Source organism: Perna viridis, chromosome 4, assembly GCF_037379345.1.
Source record: "Perna viridis isolate PV_CMFRI_1.1 ecotype Kerala chromosome 4, ASM3737934v1, whole genome shotgun sequence".
NCBI classification, from domain to species: domain Eukaryota; kingdom Metazoa; phylum Mollusca; class Bivalvia; order Mytilida; family Mytilidae; genus Perna; species Perna viridis.
The window spans coordinates 42,147,645-42,156,284 of record NC_142448.1 but is presented as its reverse complement, the minus strand read 5'-3'; the positions used below and the strand labels follow the sequence as shown (position 1 = coordinate 42,156,284).

Sequence of the window (8,640 nt, the reverse complement as noted above, 5' to 3'; positions counted from 1 at the left end):
ATAAGTTTGTTTCCAATTAGTCAAGTAGTGTTAGAGGAGAAGATTTTGAGAGAAATAGCATTAAAAATGGCAAACTTTTTTTGAAAACTGTTAACTGACGACGACGGACACCAAGTGATGGCCAGGTGAGCTAATTAGTCACTTTTTTGGGATGTAGCCACCTTTTACCCCTTATAGTTAAAAAAAAAACGATGAGATCTGAATTTTTTGCTGTATTAAAATCGGTTGATCTTAAACATACAGGTAACATCAATAAATTGCCACTCAGTATTATTTGTATTTTTCTTGGGGGTGGAGGCTTAGTATCACTAATAATAACAGTATAAAATTTGTAGTATATTTAAAAAGCAGTAAAAATACATACACATATGTTGTCTTAGTCTACATGTAGTTTGTTATTAAGTGGCAGTCATAAGAATCATGCAAAAAAAGAAAAAAAATGATTTATGCTTGAAAAGGCGTTTGTTTTTCTTCATAATCTGATAACTTCGGTCCAAAATCATATCCTTCAGTGTTAAAAAACTCAATGGAACATGGTCATGGGGTATATAATTTGATAAATTTAAAATATTTCCGCAAAAAATAATCCCTACGCCCTGCCAACCAGTGGCCAATACAAATTTTGACAATGCAGGACATGTTTTCAAACCAAACTGAATAGATTTAGAAGATAAAACCACTTGAGGCTTATTGTACATTAATCATCTTTTGCATGATTCTTAGCTGTACTGATACATAAATTGTGTGGGGAAAAACAGGTTCTTCATTTTTAATTTGTGCATGCATGGGTATTTAGAGCAACTGGGTTGTATGCCCCAGGTGGTGGAATGGGGTACCTCTGGCGTGTTACATGCTGGGGTTGTCAGGCTATAATACGGAAAACCTGACCTCAACCCATAGTGGTGCACCGTATTGGGAAAGATGCTACGTTCCTCGCACGTTAAAGAACCCTACTGTGGTATTCTCCCGGGGAAGGAACCATAGGGCTCCGCCACAGGAGGCTAAATTGCCCGACCCTACCAACCTCTCCCTATTTCCAGTGGCAATCAAAATTTGTTGACTCCATTATCCATGTGTCCCATCCCATTTTTTATTTCATCATCATTTCATGTTCATCACCTGAATATAGCTGAAATATTGCTGCTCAGGCGTTAAACCCCAACAAACAAACAAAATCATAAATATCAATGTTATTGGCAACTTAATTTTTTTTTTTCCTAATACACGTCCTTGATATTTTCTGGCCTTAGGTTCATGAAACTAGAAAATAATAGGCTACTTAAAATATCAACATTATTTAGGAGACAAACATTCTTGTCTCGTGATCAATTAGTTGTCATCTTATTTTTGAAACATTTCTTAAGCTCAAATTAAAAATTATACGTATATGGTCCTTCTCATAAAATGGAAGATATTTCATTGTAAATCACTAAAAATATTGTTATTTGGTTTTCAAATCATAATTATTTTGCAGATTCATGACAAGGATAGGATTAGTTCATGTTTCATATTTCATCGTTAATTGTTTTTGTTGAACTGCAAAAAATCTTTTGAAAATTTTCATTACAACAAAGTTTCTAGAAGAAATTGTGCAATAAAAGACTATACAAGTAATTGGTACACATTTGAAAAGTGGATCAAAGAACCATGTCTAGTTAATAATTCTTACAAAAAGGACCGGTATATGTGTTTGTACTCCACCTTTTGCCCTCTTTCCATTCTCAACAGAGAGAAGAAACTAAGACTTGATTGCTTTTTCAAGACTTTGCAGATCGATTGATATTTCTGTGACTCATACATCAAACATGGGTAAATGTACTCTCAAGCACTATTGGGACCTTGGTTTTTAATCCACCCGAAGAAGCAGTCTTATCAAATTTGCCACTATCATTTGATGTTTCTCAATACAAAAATGCGAGACACATAATAGACTGCACAGAGGTTTTCTGGGAAAACCCAAATAATTTAGAGGTTGCTGCTCTCACATGGAGTGATTATAAGCACCACAACACTGCAAAATTCCTTTTCAGCACTACACCATCAGGTTTAATCAACTTTGTCTCTGAGTGTTGGGGTGGGCGTACGCAGTGGTAAGTTCATAACCAATAATTCTGGATTTCTTAATGTCATAGAATCTTATGACTGCGTTATGGCTGACAGAGGATTCACAATTAGGGAAGACTTAGCCGCCTAGGTCAATGCTGAACTTTAAAATTTTATTCCCCAGGGCATAGAGGTGCATCTCAAATGTCAACGTCAGGAGTACGCCAAACAAAGGATATAGCAAATAGGAGAATTTACACTGAGCAGGCAGTAAGAAGAATGAAACATTTCGAATTTTGAGTTATGAATAACCCTTAACTCTAACACACCATTTTGACCATATAGTAAAAAACTATTGTTGAAGAAGTTTTCTTTCTGTAATGCATCACATCAGTGATTCTGTTCCTTGTTTTAAAAGCAGCCCCAACTCTACTTTTGGGAATTTTTTGTCGCATTGGGATGTATGGTACAGGGGATAGAAATCCGGAACTGAAAACTGATACCGAACGAACAAATACTCATTAAGTTTCTACTTGCCAAAAAAAAATATTCCAAAGAAGTGAACAAACTATTGGGGCCGAGAAACAACATCTCGAGCAACATTTCACTGGCTTCCCTACCTGGTTTTCGAAAAATTATGCCTGACAATTGGGAATTTTCCTTCCTTTGGAAAAAATATTTTTCAAAATTTTGGTGAAAAGTCTCCAGGGGAAACATCCGATAGTCGGCTGCAATAAAAGGGTAACAAAATTACTGCACATTTAGGACAGGTCCATTGCTTCAACTTTACAGCAGTTTGCTTTTGTCATTTTCACACACCTAAAGTGATATCACAAATCACACAAGTCACAGCATATACATTGGTCTTTGTAACTATGAACATTGACAGAGTTAGGAACTACACTATTGCACTTTGGACAAAAATATACTGTTTCAACATCCCATGCTTCAGAAGTCTGGTCATTATCTTCGGCACCACGACAGTTGGCTTCTGAATACAAACCACTGATATTTCTAGACCTCAGTTCAGGTATAATAGAATGCTTTAAAAAGTACTTCAAACGGTCAAAACTTGCATTACAGAATTCTTCAATATTGATGTGAATCCTTTACGACCCACCACAGGTATGCACAAAAATATCACAATAATTTCTCCCTGATACGACCATTTGACCTTGAACCTGTGCATAGTACTGGTGATTTTTTCTGAAGAGAATATGCATTCGTTTCATCACTAAAAACTAAATAATCAGGGACCTTACAAGTACAAAAATCTACACTAGTAACACACTTTGACACTAATGGACATTGAACTTCTACTACAACTAGCCCACAACTGTCACAAGACACTAAGAGATTAGGACTTGCACCAAGATATGGATTGTTTTTATCAACTAATAGACCCTTTTGACAGTTTGTGGTAAGTTAATGAACATGCTCAGTATACGCTTTCGCGAGGTAGGGCTTGGGTAGAACAAAAGAATTTTCCTCGTGGAGGTATGTATTGAGCATGCTCTGCACATGCTCAACGAGTAGTCTACAGTTTGCACAAAAGAGTCTATAGAGTGACAAGCATGATTCATTCCTTTTATATACACCTTTTTAGCCTCAGGCTCAGTTTCTCTGCCATGCTTGATAGGTTTAAAGGGAAAGACCTTTGCATTAAGTTGGTCTCTTATGATAAATCATACCCACAAAATTAAATAACCTTTAATGCAAAATGCGCTTTTATAAAATGCTCAAGGCTATACAAAGTTCGAAATCCTTGAAATATAAGTGGATAGCCATCTTGCAGAATTCTCCTATCTGAAGGAAGATCATATACAGCTTTTATTGATTTTTACCGATAGCTTCCGATTGGCTCGTGACGTCACTAAGTCGGTTTGGTACTGATACAAGTACTGCAAATAATATGTAAACAAACAATATTCCGTAAATATTTCTACGATCATGTTTATCTAATCACCAAAACACGATGACTTGTCGAGCGTACGATTGCACAAAAGATAAAAGAGAAATGTTCAAAAGTTCTTTTTACCAGCAACACGAGCATTCTTCTGAAGTAGCCATACGATTTTCCTTACAAATACTACTCATTTGGCTGCAAATCCCGTTGTTCGTCGATGATGTCTGACATTTGCTTATACATGTTGTGCTTCAATCTCTTCTTCTATTTATTTTGGGTTGAAATTATAGGGGAAAAGTCCCAAATTTGCGATTACTTCGGACATCGTAATCAATTACCTTTTTACTTTCACTTTACAAACCGACTTCGTGACGTCACAGTTCAACCGGTCATGATGGCGCCCATAGGCGCGGGAAATTCAAATTTCCTAATTATAAATATTGATTTATTAATAAAGAAAAAGAAATTAATTTGTTTCAATTTAATTTTTATGAATATTAAACAGATTATTTTCGATATTTGTGACGTTCACAACAACATGGTCTTTCCCTTTAATGTTTGAATTTATACTTTTTTTTATAACCCAGAACTTTTGCTATGAGAAGGTAATAAGATTCCTCAGATTTCTGGGCTAAAACACATGTATGAATAGAGTAAAAACTTGAGGCAGTTAACCGATCATCTCTCAACTTAAACCATAATTCGTTTTCAGACTGTCTTCTTGTACCCTCCTAAATTGTTGCGACATCCTTCTCAGAGTATGAACATGGGCACTCAATGTAACTATCTATCATAAATGGTCAACAAATGTTTTTCTTTTTCTTGTAGGCTGCTTTTCTGGATTGTATATTCCTTTAATGAAAAATAATTTGTGTCTCTGCAGCAGTTAATCATAGAATTGCTCAATGAATAATGAAATATTTGATTATTGGCACATCTGTGCTTCAGCAAATTTATATTAGAATGGCGCTCCATTATTATTTTAATAACTTTAATAAGTATATGCATGTCAAATAAATTTACTCTGTCATTAACAATTTCTAAGATAAATACTACGCGGACGATCCAAGTCTGTTGTTTCGCTTACAAGTTCCTATATTTTTAAAAGTGTCTAGAAAACTAACTTTGTGTCCACATTTGCCCAAAGTGAAGTATTTAGCGTGTTGCACTGTTATCATGCTGAACTTTTTATTCTCTCAAGCTCTTCCTTTTCAATTTTTTCAGATGTGGTCTTTTTTTCTGTTACGTTATTTCATTCTTACGGGTAACTATTTTAATTTAAAAAAATAGAAATACCGTGGCTGTGAGCAAGCTCACAAAGAGAATATACCCGCTATATATTACCAGAAAGTTCAACTTTCTACCCTTGCAGTTCCGCGGGTAACTATATTTCTTTATGCACATCTATATATGATGCTATGTTTATCAAAAACCCTTAAGTGGTTAAGGAGATGTTGTGCTGACAAGAAATGTGAACAGACGACAGAGAGACAGGATAATTCCTATATACCCCAAAAACATAGTTTAAAGGGGATAGGGGATATAAAATAAACAAAATAATATCTGAAACCAGTTTTCCTCATAAATCAATATTATTTTTTTTTTAAACAATCATCATAATATTTCAAAAATCTAGTATATTTAGTGATTTGCACAAGAAAAAAACAATCACTGACACTGTCTACAACAATCAGGTATCAGATTCACCTTAAAAGGAAAATTCCTGAAAGGATAAGAAATATTACTGTATAATTATAATTTGACCATGATAATTTTTTGTAAGTCATTCTATGGAACGCAATAACTGTCTTAACTGGTGAATTATATTTATATGCGGTGCTGTTTTCTTCATATTCGATACTTTCTTATTTATATGCGGTTGTATTATCTTTATATGTAGTGGTTTTATCTTGATATGCGGTGGTTTTACCTTTATATTCGGTGGGTTTACCATTATATGCGGTGGTTTTATTTTTATATGCGGTGGCTTCATTTTTATATGCGGTGGTTTCATCTTTATATACCGTGGTTTTATTTATATATGCGGTGTATTTGTCTACATCAGCACTCTTCTTTATATGCTGTTCAAACTTTTATTCAAACAATTTTGTACAGCACATTGTGAAAAAATCGAGGAAATTTTGCAAGAATTAGGCTTAGAGAATCTTGTAGAATCATTTTTCAAGGAAAAAATAACACCCGACATTATTGGACATCTATCTATTTCTCAAATAGAACAGTTAGGAGTAAAGGATATAAATTAAGTCTGAAATACTTTCATTATGGAAGTCGAAACCAAGTAAAAAAGATGAAAATTTCGAGATTCCAAAAGAGCATATATATATATATATTAGCGGCAATAAGCAAAATCAGGCATTAATCCTAAAGCCTAGTCAATAACCTATTGACTAGTCAATTACTAATTGCCTAATAAAATCAGGCTTTAGGCTTATTCCCTGAAATGATAGTGGTCAATTTCACAATATCATGATATTTCGTATTTTTGTCACATTCATTCACTTATACAACTTTTATTTCAGCCTCAACAGATTTGTGTGGTGTGTACTTTAGAAACATCAGGCGCGCATAGTTGTGGAAAGTGTAATACCTCCATTCACGTCATTTGTGGTAAAGAAATCGTAAACTCAGAGGAAGGCTTCGGTAGCAAAGTTCTCTGTCCACACTGCTTTCTTGATACGAGACGTATTCGTCATCGATCAGGGGCAAAGGAAAGGCAGGACAAACAGGCCGCGTCTATGGTGAACAGAAGCAAGAAACTACTTGGTACTCCAGAGGTTGGACAAACAGTAGCAGTGCCAATTCCAATGTATGACCGTGGAAAGTGTGACAGTAAAAATCTACTCGAACGGATAGCTGAGGTCCGTCCGTCTATTTGTCTGTATGTCAGTTTGTCAGTTTTGTGAACACTAAAGATATATGACACAGAGGTATAAGCCACATCCTTCCTTGACACAGAAGCAGAAGAATGTTACATCAATTTTATGAAACTACATTTCATATAAAAAATATGCATTTAAAAGACATGACTAACACATTATCCTTTTTTCAAAAGTAAGCAATTTTTTACAGGTAGACGAACATGGTCTAAGTAGAATAGCCACCAAGTACGGGGAGCTGAAAGGGAAATACGGTTCAAATGAATTCAGTGTGTGTAAATAGACATTGCTTAGTGAGAATGATACAAGTCATGAAACATCTCTAAGTTTTAGAGAGGCTGCAAATAAACAATCAATTTCCAGCGGCCAGGGTTTCCAACGTTGTAGCTGTACACTAGCCTTATATATTTCTGTATTATAATGTAAATGTCAATTGTCAATAATTTAATTTCATGAGCTTTGGTTTATTTTAAAAGGATAAAATAAAGAAAAAATAGGCTTAATGCCTGCCTCTTTTTTTCAGTCATTAGGCTTATTTCCTAGTCTTTAAGCTTAAAGCCTAACACATTTCAGTCAATAAGGTAGTTGACTAGTCAATAGCTTATTGTCTAGGCTTTAGGCTTAATGCCTGATTTTGCTTATTGCCGCTAACATATATATATATATATATATATAATAGAAAGGTCTGAAAAATTCCCAATGATGTTAGAACGGTCAAATTTGCGATGCAAATTTTTGGTCGTTTCCTCCGTGGGACTCGAACTCGTACCGCTGTGACATCTATGGCAATACCGCCTGCACAAAGTCCAGCGCCCTAGACCACTCGGCCAGCTAGGCTATATAAAAATATAGCTTTCGCTGGCCAGGTCATTCCTCCTCGTAGGATCAATCTAGGCCTGTAACTTAGTACACAATGTATGGTAGTACGGGACAGTTCGTTTAGATGTTATTATGTAGGATAGAGGATCAAATTAATGATGCGTCACAACAAATCAATATTATACAAACGTCTCAGAATGTGACTACTCTATTCACTACACTGCTCCATCGGATCAAATTGATACAGGGAAGATATGTAAACGTATAGAAAGGTGTGAAAATATGTTTAGGCGTTGCCCAACTTTGACCCCATATAACTTGAAAACGGTCCAAAACACAATCTACTGTACATTTGTTTAGCCGAATTAAATGGGTTTTAATAAAATACGTATTTTTACCCTTTTTGGCCCTCTTTTCATAAGCGACAAGGGCAACAAAGTCCAAATTAAATAGGAATCTTCTTAGTTGTTGGTAAAATCATATCAACATTTCAGAACAGTTCGTCAACCACAACTAAAGTTATCGCACGGAAACGAAGTGTCCCCAGACCACGACGACGACGACGCGGACGACGACTGCGCCATAACATATTATACGACCGCAAGTTTCTTCATCGTATAATAAAAACAGGAGATTTCGCTCTCAAATTTTCTCAAAGAGGGAGATTTGCCAGTGTTTTGTTTTCTCGAAATGTATAGCAATGTTTTATGTTTAGCAACATACCTTATAAAATTCCGAAATGAGTACATGTACTCGGAAATATCAACACACATCTACATTAGAGATATAAAACCGAAAGATTCACTTCATACGCTTTCACAATATGATTTCCGGGGGTGTGCTACTGTGTTTTTTGCTTGTAGGTTTGTTGGCTTTCTGTTTTGGTGAAGGTGTTTGACTTTTTTTTAGCGCATCAAGAAATTTGTTTTTATAATTCCTAATATATTTCTCATAGGATAAATTTCCTTCAAATCA

General features: G+C 35.1%; 2 pseudogenes; one reads left to right on the top strand and one right to left on the bottom strand.

Moving 5' to 3' along the window:
• The first annotated feature begins 1,797 nt into the window (after positions 1–1,797).
• Positions 1,798–2,405, top strand: LOC148620147 (uncharacterized; annotated as a pseudogene).
• A 399-nt stretch (positions 2,406–2,804) lies between these two features.
• Positions 2,805–5,963, bottom strand: LOC148620146 (uncharacterized; annotated as a pseudogene).
• Positions 5,964–8,640: the final 2,677 nt, after the last annotated feature.